Below are 17,259 nucleotides of genomic sequence, written 5' to 3' on the forward strand. Positions count from 1 at the left end.
TTGGCTAGCTAAAGCAAATTCAACAAGGAATTTCAATGTCACAACATAGGGTGGAATACGCAAATCTAAGCAGCCCCTGATCACAGCCCTGAGGAAATTGCCGTAAGTGTGCTGGAGTCCAACTGTCTACCAGATGCTAGGCATTCTTCCATATTTGCATGGCCTGTCTGGCCAGGGCATACAAGAGCATGACTCTTCCAGATGAGCTCTTACATGGGTCCTATGCTCATATAGTAAGGACTGCACTTTGTCAGCAAGACTTTATACAACCGAAATATATGAGAAACCCCAGCGCTCTTGACTAGATGAGGAAGAAATCACATCCCAGGTGAAGACCAACAGATGCAACTTCCATCAGATGTTAACCTGAAAAAGGAGATTACATCTCCAAAAGTCATGTCAGAAGTGGGATTCGAACCCACGCCTCCAGAGGAGACTGCGGCCTAAACACAGCGCCTTAGACCACTCGGCCATCCTGACAGTGCAGAGTCTCAAGAAATGTATAAAAGTCACTCAGAAATTTCTGCCTCCATGCAAGCCTGAAATAATTTAAACCTTCAAACACAAGGTGCAACTTTATGCACAGGACAATAAACACAGAAGATCACAAGTGAAAGCATTTCATTTCAAAGGTGTACAATTTTTATGCTTTTAGAATACCTCATACCTCTCACCAGCTATTTAGGGTCCTGTATCCTACTCACAAAATTACCTTGCCTGCGACCTCTCTCTCTACACAAACAACTACTGCACAGGAAGTAGGAAGGCAGAAGGTGGGGCATATTATGCAAATGTATGCTGTCATTGTGCCTTGCAGATTCATGCAGGATTTCTAGATCCTTGCTGGATACAAGAGAGCAGACCTTGTTTCAGATCAACTGTCCCTAGCAGGGAACGTCTGAGCACATGCAGTCTTTTGCTCTCTAGCCCCTGGCCTGGGACTTACCCTCACTGGCTGAGGCGTGAATTTCTGCATACCAACGTTGCATAGATGGTACGTTTGTGGTCGGTTTGGGATGGGTGGGAGGTCAAAAGCATGGAAAAGTATGTCGCCTTCACTTCTAGTCTCCTCTTCTAGGCCTACCTGCCGTTCACTCACTCTGTCTATGTTTCATTCTCTCCTTCCTCAACACCCCTTCTCACTCACTCGCTCTATCACTTGTGCTCTTTCCCCTTGCTCTGCATTTCATTGTGGAAACATCTCTTGAATGGAGCATTAGAAAATGAGGTTACATAAAATTAACAATCTACTTATTGGAAACCAAAAATATCACAAGACTGAATGTAACCCATTTCATTAATAAAAGGGACTTTTTAAGCACCCCCCAAAAAACACATAAAACACCACGAGTGCTAGAAGAATATTATACGAGCTTGAAGACAGAATTGGGCAAATTAATTTGCAGTTGAAACTGAAGTTTGTTACTTATTCAGATATTATATGCACTGCCAATTTTTAGCTGAGATTCTAAAAGAACTCAGAGACAAAATGGACTTAAAGTTTTGTCAGAAGAGGGATTCGAACCCACGCCTCCAGGAGAGACTGCAGCCTTAACGCAGCGCCTTAGACCACTCGGCCATCCTGACCACATTTGCTTGATCATCTACAGAGAGGGAAAGATATTGTGAACCAAAAAAAGCACACATCTTAGGTCATGAGTGGCTAGAGCAAGAAAAAAACTCACTGCACTTTTCCAAGTAGACAACCATATAAGCCCATGTGAGGGAAATGATCAGATTTTTTCTCTCTCAAGAAAAAAGTAGAGTAAACACACAATTGTCAGAAGTGGGATTTGAACCCACGCCTCCAGAAGAGACTGCGACCTGAACACAGCGCCTTAGACCACTCGGCCATCCTGACTTGCATTTGTGGAACCTTCCACAGGCCAGACAGCCATGCAAGTGGGGTACCGAAAAGGCATGCCCTCAATTTATTTATCCTATTATAAGTACTTCCAACAGATCTTTGAACAATCCATAGAGAGCAGTACCTATGAAGAACTCTTTAGACCTTTAAGGCGTACAAAGAGAAAGTACTATTAACCAGCCACTTGAACGGCCCAAAGCTGCTTTAAAATTGAGTCAACAGCCACCTCTTGGCTAGCTAAAGCAAATTCAACAAGGAATTTCAATGTCACAACATAGGGTGGAATACGCAAATATAAGCAGCCCCTGATCACAGCCCTGAGGAAATTGCCGTAAGTGTGCTGGAGTCCAACTGTCTACCAGATGCTAGGCATTCTTCCATATTTGCATGGCCTGTCTGGCCAGGGCATACAAGAGCATGACTCTTCCAGATGAGCTCTTACATGGGTCCTATGCTCATATAGTAAGGACTGCACTTTGTCAGCAAGACTTTATACAACCGAAATATATGAGAAACCCCAGCGCTCTTGACTAGATGAGGAAGGAATCACATCCCAGGTGAAGACCAACAGATGCAACTTCCATCAGATGTTAACCTGAAAAAGGAGATTACATCTCCAAAAGTCATGTCAGAAGTGGGATTCGAACCCACGCCTCCAGAGGAGACTGCGGCCTAAACACAGCGCCTTAGACCACTCGGCCATCCTGACAGTGCAGAGTCTCAAGAAATGTATAAAAGTCACTCAGAAATTTCTGCCTCCATGCAAGCCTGAAATAATTTAAACCTTCAAACACAAGGTGCAACTTTATGCACAGGACAATAAACACAGAAGATCACAAGTGAAAGCATTTCATTTCAAAGGTGTACAATTTTTATGCTTTTAGAATACCTCATACCTCTCACCAGCTATTTAGGGTCCTGTATCCTACTCACAAAATTACCTTGCCTGCGACCTCTCTCTCTACACAAACAACTACTGCACAGGAAGTAGGAAGGCAGAAGGTGGGGCATATTATGCAAATGTATGCTGTCATTGTGCCTTGCAGATTCATGCAGGATTTCTAGATCCTTGCTGGATACAAGAGAGCAGACCTTGTTTCAGATCAACTGTCCCTAGCAGGGAACGTCTGAGCACATGCAGTCTTTTGCTCTCTAGCCCCTGGCCTGGGACTTACCCTCACTGGCTGAGGCGTGAATTTCTGCATACCAACGTTGCATAGATGGTACGTTTGTGGTCGGTTTGGGATGGGTGGGAGGTCAAAAGCATGGAAAAGTATGTCGCCTTCACTTCTAGTCTCCTCTTCTAGGCCTACCTGCCGTTCACTCACTCTGTCTATGTTTCATTCTCTCCTTCCTCAACACCCCTTCTCACTCACTCGCTCTATCACTTGTGCTCTTTCCCCTTGCTCTGCATTTCATAGTGGAAACATCTCTTGAATGGAGCATTAGAAAATGAGGTTACATAAAATTAACAATCTACTTATTGGAAACCAAAAATATCACAAGACTGAATGTAACCCATTTCATTAATAAAAGGGACTTTTTAAGCACCCCCCAAAAAACACATAAAACACCACGAGTGCTAGAAGAATATTATACGAGCTTGAAGACAGAATTGGGCAAATTAATTTGCAGTTGAAACTGAAGTTTGTTACTTATTCAGATATTATATGCACTGCCAATTTTTAGCTGAGATTCTAAAAGAACTCAGAGACAAAATGGACTTAAAGTTTTGTCAGAAGAGGGATTCGAACCCACGCCTCCAGGAGAGACTGCGGCCTTAACGCAGCGCCTTAGACCACTCGGCCATCCTGACCACATTTGCTTGATCATCTACAGAGAGGGAAAGATATTGTGAACCAAAAAAAGCACACATCTTAGGTCATGAGTGGCTAGAGCAAGAAAAAAACTCACTGCACTTTTCCAAGTAGACAACCATATAAGCCCATGTGAGGGAAATGATCAGATTTTTTCTCTCTCAAGAAAAAAGTAGAGTAAACACACAATTGTCAGAAGTGGGATTTGAACCCACGCCTCCAGAAGAGACTGCGACCTGAACACAGCGCCTTAGACCACTCGGCCATCCTGACTTGCATTTGTGGAACCTTCCACAGGCCAGACAGCCATGCAAGTGGGGTACCGAAAAGGCATGCCCTCAATTTATTTATCCTATTATAAGTACTTCCAACAGATCTTTGAACAATCCATAGAGAGCAGTACCTATGAAGAACTCTTTAGACCTTTAAGGCGTACAAAGAGAAAGTACTATTAACCAGCCACTTGAACGGCCCAAAGCTGCTTTAAAATTGAGTCAACAGCCACCTCTTGGCTAGCTAAAGCAAATTCAACAAGGAATTTCAATGTCACAACATAGGGTGGAATACGCAAATCTAAGCAGCCCCTGATCACAGCCCTGAGGAAATTGCCGTAAGTGTGCTGGAGTCCAACTGTCTACCAGATGCTAGGCATTCTTCCATATTTGCATGGCCTGTCTGGCCAGGGCATACAAGAGCATGACTCTTCCAGATGAGCTCTTACATGGGTCCTATGCTCATATAGTAAGGACTGCACTTTGTCAGCAAGACTTTATACAACCGAAATATATGAGAAACCCCAGCTCTCTTGACTAGATGAGGACGGAATCACATCCTAGGTGAAGACCAACAGATGCAACTTCCATCAGATGTTAAACTGAAAAAGGAGATTACATCTCCAAAAGTCATGTCAGAAGTGGGATTCGAACCCACGCCTCCAGAGGAGACTGCGGCCTAAACACAGCGCCTTAGACCACTCGGCCATCCTGACAATGCAGAGTCTTAAGAAATGTATAAAAGTCACTCAGAAATTTCTGCCTCCATGCAAGCCTGAAATAATTTAAACCTTCAAACACAAGGTGCAACTTTATGCACAGGACAATAAACACAGAAGATCACATGTGAAAGCATTTCATTTCACAGGTGTACAATTTTTATGCTTTTAGAATACCTCATACCTCTCACCAGCTATTTAGGGTCCTGTATCCTACTCACAAAATTACCTTGCCTGCGACCTCTCTCTCTACACAAACAACTACTGCACAGGAAGTAGGAAGGCAGAAGGTGGGGCATATTATGCAAATGTATGCTGTCATTGTGCCTTGCAGATTCATGCAGGATTTCTAGATCCTTGCTGGATACAAGAGAGCAGACCTTGTTTCAGATCAACTGTCCCTAGCAGGGAACGTCTGAGCACATGCAGTCTTTTGCTCTCTAGCCCCTGGCCTGGGACTTACCCTCACTGGCTGAGGCGTGAATTTCTGCATACCAACGTTGCATAGATGGTACGTTTGTGGTCAGTTTGGGATGGGTGGGAGGTCAAAAGCAGGGAAAAGTATGTCGCCTTCACTTCTAGTCTCCTCTTCTAGGCCTACCTGCCGTTCACTCACTCTGTCTTTGTTTCATTCTCTCCTTCCTCAACACCCCTTCTCACTCACTCGCTCTATCACTTGTGCTCTTTCCCCTTGCTCTGCATTTCATAGTGGAAACATCTCTTGAATGGAGCATTAGAAAATGAGGTTACATAAAATTAACAATCTACTTATTGGAAACCAAAAATATCACAAGACTGAATGTAACCCATTTCATTAATAAAAGGGACTTTTTAAGCACCCCCCAAAAAACACATAAAACACCACGAGTGCTAGAAGAATATTATACGAGCTTGAAGACAGAATTGGGCAAATTAATTTGCAGTTGAAACTGAAGTTTGTTACTTATTCAGATATTATATGCACTGCCAATTTTTAGCTGAGATTCTAAAAGAACTCAGAGACAAAATGGACTTAAAGTTTTGTCAGAAGTGGGATTCGAACCCACGCCTCCAGGAGAGACTGCGGCCTTAACACAGCGCCTTAGACCACTCGGCCATCATGACCACATTTGCTTGATCATCTACAGAGAGGGAAAGATATTGTGAACCAAAAAAAGCACACAACTTAGGTCATGAGTGGCTAGAGCAAGAAAAAAACTCACTGCACTTTTCCAAGTAGACAACCATATAAGCCCATGTGAGGGAAATGATCTGATTTTTTCTCTCCCAAGAAAAAAGTAGAGTAAACACACAATTGTCAGAAGTGGGATTTGAACCCACGCCTCCAGAAGAGACTGCGACCTGAACGCAGCGCCTTAGACCACTCGGCCATCCTGACTTGCATTTGTGGAACCTTCCACAGGCCAGACAGCCATGCAAGTGGGGTACCGAAAAGGCATGCCCTCAATTTATTTATCCTATTATAAGTACTTCCAACAGATCTTTGAACAATCCATAGAGAGCAGTACCTATGAAGAACTCTTTAGACCTTTAAGGCGTACAAAGAGAAAGTGCTATTAACCAGCCACTTGAAAGGCCCAAAGCTGCTTTGAAATTGAGTCAACAGCCACCTCTTGGCTAGCTAAAGCAAATTCAACAAGGAATTTCAATGTCACAACATAGGGTGGAATACGCAAATCTAAGCAGCCCCTGATCACAGCCCTGAGGAAATTGCCGTAAGTGTGCTGGAGTCCAACTGTCTACCAGATGCTAGGCATTCTTCCATATTTGCATGGCCTGTCTGGCCAGGGCATACAAGAGCATGACTCTTCCAGATGAGCTCTTACATGGGTCCTATGCTCATATAGTAAGGACTGCACTTTGTCAGCAAGACTTTATACAACCGAAATATATGAGAAACCCCAGCTCTCTTGACTAGATGAGGACGGAATCACATCCCAGGTGAAGACCAACAGATGCAACTTCCATCAGATGTTAACCTGAAAAAGGAGATTACATCTCCAAAAGTCATGTCAGAAGTCGGATTTGAACCCACACCTCCAGAGGAGACTGCGGCCTAAACACAGCGCCTTAGACCACTCGGCCATCCTGACAGTGCAGAGTCTTAAGAAATGTATAAAAGTCACTCAGAAATTTCTGCCTTCATGCAAGCCTGAAATAATTTAAACCTTCAAACACAAGGTGCAACTTTATGCACAGGACAATAAACACAGAAGATCACATGTGAAAGCATTTCATTTCACAGGTGTACAATTTTTATGCTTTTAGAATACCTCATACCTCTCACCAGCTATTTAGGGTCCTGTATCCTACTCACAAAATTACCTTGCCTGCGACCTCTCTCTCTACACAAACAACTACTGCACAGGAAGTAGGAAGGCAGAAGGTGGGGCATATTATGCAAATGTATGCTGTCATTGTGCCTTGCAGATTCATGCAGGATTTCTAGATCCTTGCTGCATACAAGAGAGCAGACCTTGTTTCAGATCAACTGTCCCTAGCAGGGAACGTCTGAGCACATGCAGTCTTTTGCTCTCTAGCCCCTGGCCTGGGACTTACCCTCACTGGCTGAGGCGTGAATTTCTGCATACCAACGTTGCATAGATGGTACGTTTGTGGTCGGTTTGGGATGGGTGGGAGGTCAAAAGCAGGGAAAAGTATGTCGCCTTCACTTCTAGTCTCCTCTTCTAGGCCTACCTGCCGTTCACTCACTCTGTCTTTGTTTCATTCTCTCCTTCCTCAACACCCCTTCTCACTCACTCGCTCTATCACTTGTGCTCTTTCCCCTTGCTCTGCATTTCATAGTGGAAACATCTCTTGAATGGAGCATTAGAAAATGAGGTTAAATAAAATTAACAATCTACTTATTGGAAACCAAAAATATCACAAGACTGAACGTAACCCATTTCATTAATAAAAGGGACTTTTTAAGCACCCCCCAAAAAACACATAAAACACCACGAGTGCTAGAAGAATATTATACAAGCTTGAAGACAGAATTGGGCAAATTAATTTGCAGTTGAAACTGAAGTTTGTTACTTATTCAGATATTATATGCACTGCCAATTTTTAGCTGAGATTCTAAAAGAACTCAGAGACAAAATGGACTTAAAGTTTTGTCAGAAGAGGGATTCGAACCCACGCCTCCAGGAGAGACTGCGGCCTTAACGCAGCGCCTTAGACCACTCGGCCATCCTGACCACATTTGCTTGATCATCTACAGAGAGGAAAAGATATTGTGAACCAAAAAAAGCACACATCTTAGGTCATGAGTGGCTAGAGCAAGAAAAAAACTCACTGCACTTTTCCAAGTAGACAACCATATAAGCCCATGTGAGGGAAATGATCAGATTTTTTCTCTCTCAAGAAAAAAGTAGAGTAAACACACAATTGTCAGAAGTGGGATTTGAACCCACGCCTCCAGAAGAGACTGCGACCTGAACGCAGCGCCTTAGACCACTCGGCCATCCTGACTTGCATTTGTAGAACCTTCCACAGGCCAGACAGCCATGCAAGTGGGGTACCGAAAAGGCATGCCCTCAATTTATTTATCCTATTATAAGTACTTCCAACAGATCTTTGAACAATCCATAGAGAGCAGTACCTATGAAGAACTCTTTAGACCTTTAAGGCGTACAAAGAGAAAGTACTATTAACCAGCCACTTGAACGGCCCAAAGCTGCTTTAAAATTGAGTCAACAGCCACCTCTTGGCTAGCTAAAGCAAATTCAACAAGGAATTTCAATGTCACAACATAGGGTGGAATACGCAAATCTAAGCAGCCCCTGATCACAGCCCTGAGGAAATTGCCGTAAGTGTGCTGGAGTCCAACTGTCTACCAGATGCTAGGCATTCTTCCATATTTGCATGGCCTGTCTGGCCAGGGCATACAAGAGCATGACTCTTCCAGATGAGCTCTTACATGGGTCCTATGCTCATATAGTAAGGACTGCACTTTGTCAGCAAGACTTTATACAACCGAAATATATGAGAAACCCCAGCTCTCTTGACTAGATGAGGACGGAATCACATCCTAGGTGAAGACCAACAGATGCAACTTCCATCAGATGTTAAACTGAAAAAGGAGATTACATCTCCAAAAGTCATGTCAGAAGTGGGATTCGAACCCACGCCTCCAGAGGAGACTGCAGCCTAAACACAGCGCCTTAGACCACTTGGCCATCCTGACAGTGCAGAGTCTTAAGAAATGTATAAAAGTCACTCAGAAATTTCTGCCTCCATGCAAGCCTGAAATAATTTAAACCTTCAAACACAAGGTGCAACTTTATGCACAGGACAATAAACACAGAAGATCACATGTGAAAGCATTTCATTTCACAGGTGTACAATTTTTATGCTTTTAGAATACCTCATACCTCTCACCAGCTATTTAGGGTCCTGTATCCTACTCACAAAATTACCTTGCCTGCGACCTCTCTCTCTACACAAACAACTACTGCACAGGAAGTAGGAAGGCAGAAGGTGGGGCATATTATGCAAATGTATGCTGTCATCGTGCCTTGCAGATTCATGCAGGATTTCTAGATCCTTGCTGGATACAAGAGAGCAGACCTTGTTTCAGATCAACTGTCCCTAGCAGGGAACGTCTGAGCACATGCAGTCTTTTGCTCTCTAGCCCCTGGCCTGGGACTTACCCTCACTGGCTGAGGCGTGAATTTCTGCATACCAACGTTGCATAGATGGTACGTTTGTGGTCAGTTTGGGATGGGTGGGAGGTCAAAAGCAGGGAAAAGTATGTCGCCTTCACTTCTAGTCTCCTCTTCTAGGCCTACCTGCCGTTCACTCACTCTGTCTTTGTTTCATTCTCTCCTTCCTCAACACCCCTTCTCACTCACTCGCTCTATCACTTGTGCTCTTTCCCCTTGCTCTGCATTTCATAGTGGAAACATCTCTTGAATGGAGCATTAGAAAATGAGGTTACATAAAATTAACAATCTACTTATTGGAAACCAAAAATATCACAAGACTGAATGTAACCCATTTCATTAATAAAAGGGACTTTTTAAGCACCCCCCAAAAAACACATAAAACACCACGAGTGCTAGAAGAATATTATACGAGCTTGAAGACAGAATTGGGCAAATTAATTTGCAGTTGAAACTGAAGTTTGTTACTTATTCAGATATTATATGCACTGCCAATTTTTAGCTGAGATTCTAAAAGAACTCAGAGACAAAATGGACTTAAAGTTTTGTCTGAAGTGGGATTCGAACCCACGCCTCAAGGAGAGACTGCAGCCTTAACGCAGCACCTTAGACCACTCGGCCATCCTGACCACATTTGCTTGATCATCTACAGAGAGGGAAAGATATTGTGAACCAAAAAAAGCACACAACTTAGGTCATGAGTGGCTAGAGCAAGAAAAAAACTCACTGCACTTTTCCAAGTAGACAACCATATAAGCCCATGTGAGGGAAATGATCTGATTTTTTCTCTCCCAAGAAAAAAGTAGAGTAAACACACAATTGTCAGAAGTGGGATTTGAACCCACGCCTCCAGAAGAGACTGCGACCTGAACGCAGCGCCTTAGACCACTCGGCCATCCTGACTTGCATTTGTGGAACCTTCCACAGGCCAGACAGCCATGCAAGTGGGGTACCGAAAAGGCATGCCCTCAATTTATTTATCCTATTATAAGTACTTCCAACAGATCTTTGAACAATCCATAGAGAGCAGTACCTATGAAGAACTCTTTAGACCTTTAAGGCGTACAAAGAGAAAGTGCTATTAACCAGCCACTTGAAAGGCCCAAAGCTGCTTTGAAATTGAGTCAACAGCCACCTCTTGGCTAGCTAAAGCAAATTCAACAAGGAATTTCAATGTCACAACATAGGGTGGAATACGCAAATCTAAGCAGCCCCTGATCACAGCCCTGAGGAAATTGCCGTAAGTGTGCTGGAGTCCAACTGTCTACCAGATGCTAGGCATTCTTCCATATTTGCATGGCCTGTCTGGCCAGGGCATACAAGAGCATGACTCTTCCAGATGAGCTCTTACATGGGTCCTATGCTCATATAGTAAGGACTGGACTTTGTCAGCAAGACTTTATACAACCGAAATATATGAGAAACCCCAGCTCTCTTGACTAGATGAGGACGGAATCACATCCTAGGTGAAGACCAACAGATGCAACTTCCATCAGATGTTAAACTGAAAAAGGAGATTACATCTCCAAAAGTCATGTCAGAAGTGGGATTCGAACCCACGCCTCCAGAGGAGACTGCAGCCTAAACACAGCGCCTTAGACCACTTGGCCATCCTGACAGTGCAGAGTCTTAAGAAATGTATAAAAGTCACTCAGAAATTTCTGCCTCCATGCAAGCCTGAAATAATTTAAACCTTCAAACACAAGGTGCAACTTTATGCACAGGACAATAAACACAGAAGATCACATGTGAAAGCATTTCATTTCACAGGTGTACAATTTTTATGCTTTTAGAATACCTCATACCTCTCACCAGCTATTTAGGGTCCTGTATCCTACTCACAAAATTACCTTGCCTGCGACCTCTCTCTCTACACAAACAACTACTGCACAGGAAGTAGGAAGGCAGAAGGTGGGGCATATTATGCAAATGTATGCTGTAATTGTGCCTTGCAGATTCATGCAGGATTTCTAGATCCTTGCTGGATACAAGAGAGCAGACCTTGTTTCAGATCAACTGTCCCTAGCAGGGAACGTCTGAGCACATGCAGTCTTTTGCTCTCTAGCCCCTGGCCTGGGACTTACCCTCACTGGCTGAGGCGTGAATTTCTGCATACCAACGTTGCATAGATGGTACGTTTGTGGTCAGTTTGGGATGGGTGGGAGGTCAAAAGCAGGGAAAAGTATGTCGCCTTCACTTCTAGTCTCCTCTTCTAGGCCTACCTGCCGTTCACTCACTCTGTCTTTGTTTCATTCTCTCCTTCCTCAACACCCCTTCTCACTCACTCGCTCTATCACTTGTGCTCTTTCCCCTTGCTCTGCATTTCATAGTGGAAACATCTCTTGAATGGAGCATTAGAAAATGAGGTTACATAAAATTAACAATCTACTTATTGGAAACCAAAAATATCACAAGACTGAATGTAACCCATTTCATTAATAAAAGGGACTTTTTAAGCACCCCCCAAAAAACAAATAAAACACCACGAGTGCTAGAAGAATATTATACGAGCTTGAAGACAGAATTGGGCAAATTAATTTGCAGTTGAAACTGAAGTTTGTTACTTATTCAGATATTATATGCACTGCCAATTTTTAGCTGAGATTCTAAAAGAACTCAGAGACAAAATGGACTTAAAGTTTTGTCAGAAGTGGGATTCGAACCCACGCCTCCAGGAGAGACTGCGGCCTTAACACAGCGCCTTAGACCACTCGGCCATCCTGACCACATTTGCTTGATCATCTACAGAGAGGGAAAGATATTGTGAACCAAAAAAAGCACACAACTTAGGTCAGGAGTGGCTAGAGCAAGAAAAAAACTCACTGCACTTTTCCAAGTAGACAACCATATAAGCCCATGTGAGGGAAATGATCTGATTTTTTCTCTCCCAAGAAAAAAGTAGAGTAAACACACAATTGTCAGAAGTGGGATTTGAACCCACGCCTCCAGAAGAGACTGCGACCTGAACGCAGCGCCTTAGACCACTCGGCCATCCTGACTTGCATTTGTGGAACCTTCCACAGGCCAGACAGCCATGCAAGTGGGGTACCGAAAAGGCATGCCCTCAATTTATTTATCCTATTATAAGTACTTCCAACAGATCTTTGAACAATCCATAGAGAGCAGTACCTATGAAGAACTCTTTAGACCTTTAAGGCGTACAAAGAGAAAGTGCTATTAACCAGCCACTTGAAAGGCCCAAAGCTGCTTTGAAATTGAGTCAACAGCCACCTCTTGGCTAGCTAAAGCAAATTCAACAAGGAATTTCAATGTCACAACATAGGGTGGAATACGCAAATCTAAGCAGCCCCTGATCACAGCCCTGAGGAAATTGCCGTAAGTGTGCTGGAGTCCAACTGTCTACCAGATGCTAGGCATTCTTCCATATTTGCATGGCCTGTCTGGCCAGGGCATACAAGAGCATGACTCTTCCAGATGAGCTCTTACATGGGTCCTATGCTCATATAGTAAGGACTGCACTTTGTCAGCAAGACTTTATACAACCGAAATATATGAGAAACCCCAGCTCTCTTGACTAGATGAGGACGGAATCACATCCCAGGTGAAGACCAACAGATGCAACTTCCATCAGATGTTAAACTGAAAAAGGAGATTACATCTCCAAAAGTCATGTCAGAAGTGGGATTCGAACCCACACCTCCAGAGGAGACTGCAGCCTAAACACAGCGCCTTAGACCACTTGGCCATCCTGACAGTGCAGAGTCTTAAGAAATGTATAAAAGTCACTCAGAAATTTCTGCCTTCATGCAAGCCTGAAATAATTTAAACCTTCAAACACAAGGTGCAACTTTATGCACAGGACAATAAACACAGAAGATCACATGTGAAAGCATTTCATTTCACAGGTGTACAATTTTTATGCTTTTAGAATACCTCATACCTCTCACCAGCTATTTAGGGTCCTGTATCCTACTCACAAAATTACCTTGCCTGCGACCTCTCTCTCTACACAAACAACTACTGCACAGGAAGTAGGAAGGCAGAAGGTGGGGCATATTATGCAAATGTATGCTGTCATTGTGCCTTGCAGATTCATGCAGGATTTCTAGATCCTTGCTGGATACAAGAGAGCAGACCTTGTTTCAGATCAACTGTCCCTAGCAGGGAACGTCTGAGCACATGCAGTCTTTTGCTCTCTAGCCCCTGGCCTGGGACTTACCCTCACTGGCTGAGGCGTGAATTTCTGCATACCAACGTTGCATAGATGGTACGTTTGTGGTCAGTTTGGGATGGGTGGGAGGTCAAAAGCAGGGAAAAGTATGTCGCCTTCACTTCTAGTCTCCTCTTCTAGGCCTACCTGCCGTTCACTCACTCTGTCTTTGTTTCATTCTCTCCTTCCTCAACACCCCTTCTCACTCACTCGCTCTATCACTTGTGCTCTTTCCCCTTGCTCTGCATTTCATAGTGGAAACATCTCTTGAATGGAGCATTAGAAAATGAGGTTACATAAAATTAACAATCTACTTATTGGAAACCAAAAATATCACAAGACTGAATGTAACCCATTTCATTAATAAAAGGGACTTTTTAAGCACCCCCCAAAAAACACATAAAACACCACGAGTGCTAGAAGAATATTATACGAGCTTGAAGACAGAATTGGGCAAATTAATTTGCAGTTGAAACTGAAGTTTGTTACTTATTCAGATATTATATGCACTGCCAATTTTTAGCTGAGATTCTAAAAGAACTCAGAGACAAAATGGACTTAAAGTTTTGTCAGAAGTGGGATTCGAACCCACGCCTCAAGGAGAGACTGCGGCCTTAACGCAGCGCCTTAGACCACTCGGCCATCCTGACCACATTTGCTTGATCATCTACAGAGAGGGAAAGATATTGTGAACCAAAAAAAGCACACAACTTAGGTCATGAGTGGCTAGAGCAAGAAAAAAACTCACTGCACTTTTCCAAGTAGACAACCATATAAGCCCATGTGAGGGAAATGATCTGATTTTTTCTCTCCCAAGAAAAAAGTAGAGTAAACACACAATTGTCAGAAGTGGGATTTGAACCCACGCCTCCAGAAGAGACTGCGACCTGAACGCAGCGCCTTAGACCACTCGGCCATCCTGACTTGCATTTGCGGAACCTTCCACAGGCCAGACAGCCATGCAAGTGGGGTACCGAAAAGGCATGCCCTCAATTTATTTATCCTATTATAAGTACTTCCAACAGATCTTTGAACAATCCATAGAGAGCAGTACCTATGAAGAACTCTTTAGACCTTTAAGGCATACAAAGAGAAAGTGCTATTAACCAGCCACTTGAAAGGCCCAAAGCTGCTTTGAAATTGAGTCAACAGCCACCTCTTGGCTAGCTAAAGCAAATTCAACAAGGAATTTCAATGTCACAACATAGGGTGGAATACGCAAATCTAAGCAGCCCCTGATCACAGCCCTGAGGAAATTGCCGTAAGTGTGCTGGAGTCCAACTGTCTACCAGATGCTAGGCATTCTTCCATATTTGCATGGCCTGTCTGGCCAGGGCATACAAGAGCATGACTCTTCCAGATGAGCTCTTACATGGGTCCTATGCTCATATAGTAAGGACTGCACTTTGTCAGCAAGACTTTATACAACCGAAATATATGAGAAACCCCAGCTCTCTTGACTAGATGAGGACGAAATCACATCCCAGGTGAAGACCAACAGATGCAACTTCCATCAGATGTTAACCTGAAAAAGGAGATTACATCTCCAAAAGTCATGTCAGAAGTGGGATTCGAACCCACACCTCCAGAGGAGACTGCAGCCTAAACACAGCGCCTTAGACCACTCGGCCATCCTGACAGTGCAGAGTCTTAAGAAATGTATAAAAGTCACTCAGAAATTTCTGCCTTCATGCAAGCCTGAAATAATTTAAACCTTCAAACACAAGGTGCAACTTTATGCACAGGACAATAAACACAGAAGATCACATGTGAAAGCATTTCATTTCACAGGTGTACAATTTTTATGCTTTTAGAATACCTCATACCTCTCACCAGCTATTTAGGGTCCTGTATCCTACTCACAAAATTACCTTGCCTGCGACCTCTCTCTCTACACAAACAACTACTGCACAGGAAGTAGGAAGGCAGAAGGTGGGGCATATTATGCAAATGTATGCTGTCATTGTGCCTTGCAGATTCATGAGGGATTTCTAGATCCTTGCTGGATACAAGAGAGCAGACCTTGTTTCAGATCAACTGTCCCTAGCAGGGAACGTCTGAGCACATGCAGTCTTTTGCTCTCTAGCCCCTGGCCTGGGACTTACCCTCACTGGCTGAGGCGTGAATTTCTGCATACCAACGTTGCATAGATGGTACGTTTGTGGTCGGTTTGGGATGGGTGGGAGGTCAAAAGCAGGGAAAAGTATGTCGCCTTCACTTCTAGTCTCCTCTTCTAGGCCTACCTGCCGTTCACTCACTCTGTCTTTGTTTCATTCTCTCCTTCCTCAACACCCCTTCTCACTCACTCGCTCTATCACTTGTGCTCTTTCCCCTTGCTCTGCATTTCATAGTGGAAACATCTCTTGAATGGAGCATTAGAAAATGAGGTTAAATAAAATTAACAATCTACTTATTGGAAACCAAAAATATCACAAGACTGAACGTAACCCATTTCATTAATAAAAGGGACTTTTTAAGCACCCCCCAAAAAACACATAAAACACCACTAGTGCTAGAAGAATATTATACGAGCTTGAAGACAGAATTGGGCAAATTAATTTGCAGTTGAAACTGAAGTTTGTTACTTATTCAGATATTATATGCACTGCCAATTTTTAGCTGAGATTCTAAAAGAACTCAGAGACAAAATGGACTTAAAGTTTTGTCAGAAGTGGGATTCGAACCCACGCCTCCAGGAGAGACTGCGGCCTTAACGCAGCGCCTTAGACTACTCGGCCATCCTGACCACATTTGCTTGATCATCTACAGAGAGGAAAAGATATTGTGAACCAAAAAAAACACACAACTTAGGTCATGAGTGGCTAGAGCAAGAAAAAAACTCACTGCACTTTTCCAAGTAGACAACCATATAAGCCCATGTGAGGGAAATGATCTGATTTTTTCTCTCCCAAGAAAAAAGTAGAGTAAACACACAATTGTCAGAAGTGGGATTTGAACCCACGCCTCCAGAAGAGACTGCGACCTGAACGCAGCGCCTTAGACCACTCGGCCATCCTGACTTGCATTTGTGGAACCTTCCACAGGCCAGACAGCCATGCAAGTGGGGTACCGAAAAGGCATGCCCTCAATTTATTTATCCTATTATAAGTACTTCCAACAGATCTTTGAACAATCCATAGAGAGCAGTACCTATGAAGAACTCTTTAGACCTTTAAGGCGTACAAAGAGAAAGTGCTATTAACCAGCCACTTGAAAGGCCCAAAGCTGCTTTGAAATTGAGTCAACAGCCACCTCTTGGCTAGCTAAAGCAAATTCAACAAGGAATTTCAATGTCACAACATAGGGTGGAATACGCAAATCTAAGCAGCCCCTGATCACAGCCCTGAGGAAATTGCCGTAAGTGTGCTGGAGTCCAACTGTCTACCAGATGCTAGGCATTCTTCCATATTTGCATGGCCTGTCTGGCCAGGGCATACAAGAGCATGACTCTTCCAGATGAGCTCTTACATGGGTCCTATGCTCATATAGTAAGGACTGCACTTTGTCAGCAAGACTTTATACAACCGAAATATATGAGAAACCCCAGCTCTCTTGACTAGATGAGGACGGAATCACATCCCAGGTGAAGACCAACAGATGCAACTTCCATCAGATGTTAACCTGAAAAAGGAGATTACATCTCCAAAAGTCATGTCAGAAGTGGGATTCGAACCCACACCTCCAGAGGAGACTGCGGCCTAAACACAGCGCCTTAGACCACTCGGCCATCCTGACAGTGCAGAGTC

General features: G+C 43.6%; 20 non-coding genes across 20 annotated transcripts; all 20 read right to left on the minus strand.

Moving 5' to 3' along the window:
- Window positions 1-397: 397 nt before the first annotated feature.
- TRNAL-UAG (transfer RNA leucine (anticodon UAG)) lies at window positions 398-480 on the minus strand. Its single transcript has one exon. It is a non-coding gene; the product is annotated as a tRNA-Leu (tRNA).
- A 1,298-nt stretch (window positions 481-1,778) lies between these two features.
- Window positions 1,779-1,861, minus strand: TRNAL-CAG (transfer RNA leucine (anticodon CAG)). The gene has a single exon. It is a non-coding gene; the product is annotated as a tRNA-Leu (tRNA).
- Window positions 1,862-2,493: 632 nt separating this feature from the next.
- Window positions 2,494-2,576, minus strand: TRNAL-UAG (transfer RNA leucine (anticodon UAG)). Its single transcript has one exon. It is a non-coding gene; the product is annotated as a tRNA-Leu (tRNA).
- Window positions 2,577-3,600: 1,024 nt separating this feature from the next.
- TRNAL-AAG (transfer RNA leucine (anticodon AAG)) lies at window positions 3,601-3,683 on the minus strand. The gene has a single exon. It is a non-coding gene; the product is annotated as a tRNA-Leu (tRNA).
- A 191-nt stretch (window positions 3,684-3,874) lies between these two features.
- On the minus strand, window positions 3,875-3,957 carry TRNAL-CAG (transfer RNA leucine (anticodon CAG)). The gene has a single exon. It is a non-coding gene; the product is annotated as a tRNA-Leu (tRNA).
- Window positions 3,958-4,589: 632 nt separating this feature from the next.
- On the minus strand, window positions 4,590-4,672 carry TRNAL-UAG (transfer RNA leucine (anticodon UAG)). Its single transcript has one exon. It is a non-coding gene; the product is annotated as a tRNA-Leu (tRNA).
- Window positions 4,673-5,970: 1,298 nt separating this feature from the next.
- Window positions 5,971-6,053, minus strand: TRNAL-CAG (transfer RNA leucine (anticodon CAG)). The gene has a single exon. It is a non-coding gene; the product is annotated as a tRNA-Leu (tRNA).
- Window positions 6,054-7,792: 1,739 nt separating this feature from the next.
- Window positions 7,793-7,875, minus strand: TRNAL-AAG (transfer RNA leucine (anticodon AAG)). The gene has a single exon. It is a non-coding gene; the product is annotated as a tRNA-Leu (tRNA).
- A 191-nt stretch (window positions 7,876-8,066) lies between these two features.
- TRNAL-CAG (transfer RNA leucine (anticodon CAG)) lies at window positions 8,067-8,149 on the minus strand. The gene has a single exon. It is a non-coding gene; the product is annotated as a tRNA-Leu (tRNA).
- A 632-nt stretch (window positions 8,150-8,781) lies between these two features.
- TRNAL-UAG (transfer RNA leucine (anticodon UAG)) lies at window positions 8,782-8,864 on the minus strand. Its single transcript has one exon. It is a non-coding gene; the product is annotated as a tRNA-Leu (tRNA).
- Window positions 8,865-10,162: 1,298 nt separating this feature from the next.
- Window positions 10,163-10,245, minus strand: TRNAL-CAG (transfer RNA leucine (anticodon CAG)). Its single transcript has one exon. It is a non-coding gene; the product is annotated as a tRNA-Leu (tRNA).
- A 632-nt stretch (window positions 10,246-10,877) lies between these two features.
- TRNAL-UAG (transfer RNA leucine (anticodon UAG)) lies at window positions 10,878-10,960 on the minus strand. The gene has a single exon. It is a non-coding gene; the product is annotated as a tRNA-Leu (tRNA).
- Window positions 10,961-11,984: 1,024 nt separating this feature from the next.
- Window positions 11,985-12,067, minus strand: TRNAL-AAG (transfer RNA leucine (anticodon AAG)). Its single transcript has one exon. It is a non-coding gene; the product is annotated as a tRNA-Leu (tRNA).
- Window positions 12,068-12,258: 191 nt separating this feature from the next.
- TRNAL-CAG (transfer RNA leucine (anticodon CAG)) lies at window positions 12,259-12,341 on the minus strand. The gene has a single exon. It is a non-coding gene; the product is annotated as a tRNA-Leu (tRNA).
- Window positions 12,342-14,080: 1,739 nt separating this feature from the next.
- TRNAL-AAG (transfer RNA leucine (anticodon AAG)) lies at window positions 14,081-14,163 on the minus strand. Its single transcript has one exon. It is a non-coding gene; the product is annotated as a tRNA-Leu (tRNA).
- A 191-nt stretch (window positions 14,164-14,354) lies between these two features.
- On the minus strand, window positions 14,355-14,437 carry TRNAL-CAG (transfer RNA leucine (anticodon CAG)). Its single transcript has one exon. It is a non-coding gene; the product is annotated as a tRNA-Leu (tRNA).
- Window positions 14,438-15,069: 632 nt separating this feature from the next.
- On the minus strand, window positions 15,070-15,152 carry TRNAL-UAG (transfer RNA leucine (anticodon UAG)). Its single transcript has one exon. It is a non-coding gene; the product is annotated as a tRNA-Leu (tRNA).
- Window positions 15,153-16,176: 1,024 nt separating this feature from the next.
- TRNAL-AAG (transfer RNA leucine (anticodon AAG)) lies at window positions 16,177-16,259 on the minus strand. Its single transcript has one exon. It is a non-coding gene; the product is annotated as a tRNA-Leu (tRNA).
- Window positions 16,260-16,450: 191 nt separating this feature from the next.
- On the minus strand, window positions 16,451-16,533 carry TRNAL-CAG (transfer RNA leucine (anticodon CAG)). The gene has a single exon. It is a non-coding gene; the product is annotated as a tRNA-Leu (tRNA).
- A 632-nt stretch (window positions 16,534-17,165) lies between these two features.
- On the minus strand, window positions 17,166-17,248 carry TRNAL-UAG (transfer RNA leucine (anticodon UAG)). Its single transcript has one exon. It is a non-coding gene; the product is annotated as a tRNA-Leu (tRNA).
- Between the last annotated feature and the right edge of the window lie 11 nt (window positions 17,249-17,259).

Source organism: Lissotriton vulgaris, chromosome 8, assembly GCF_964263255.1.
Source record: "Lissotriton vulgaris chromosome 8, aLisVul1.2, whole genome shotgun sequence".
NCBI classification, from domain to species: Eukaryota; Metazoa; Chordata; class Amphibia; order Caudata; family Salamandridae; genus Lissotriton; species Lissotriton vulgaris.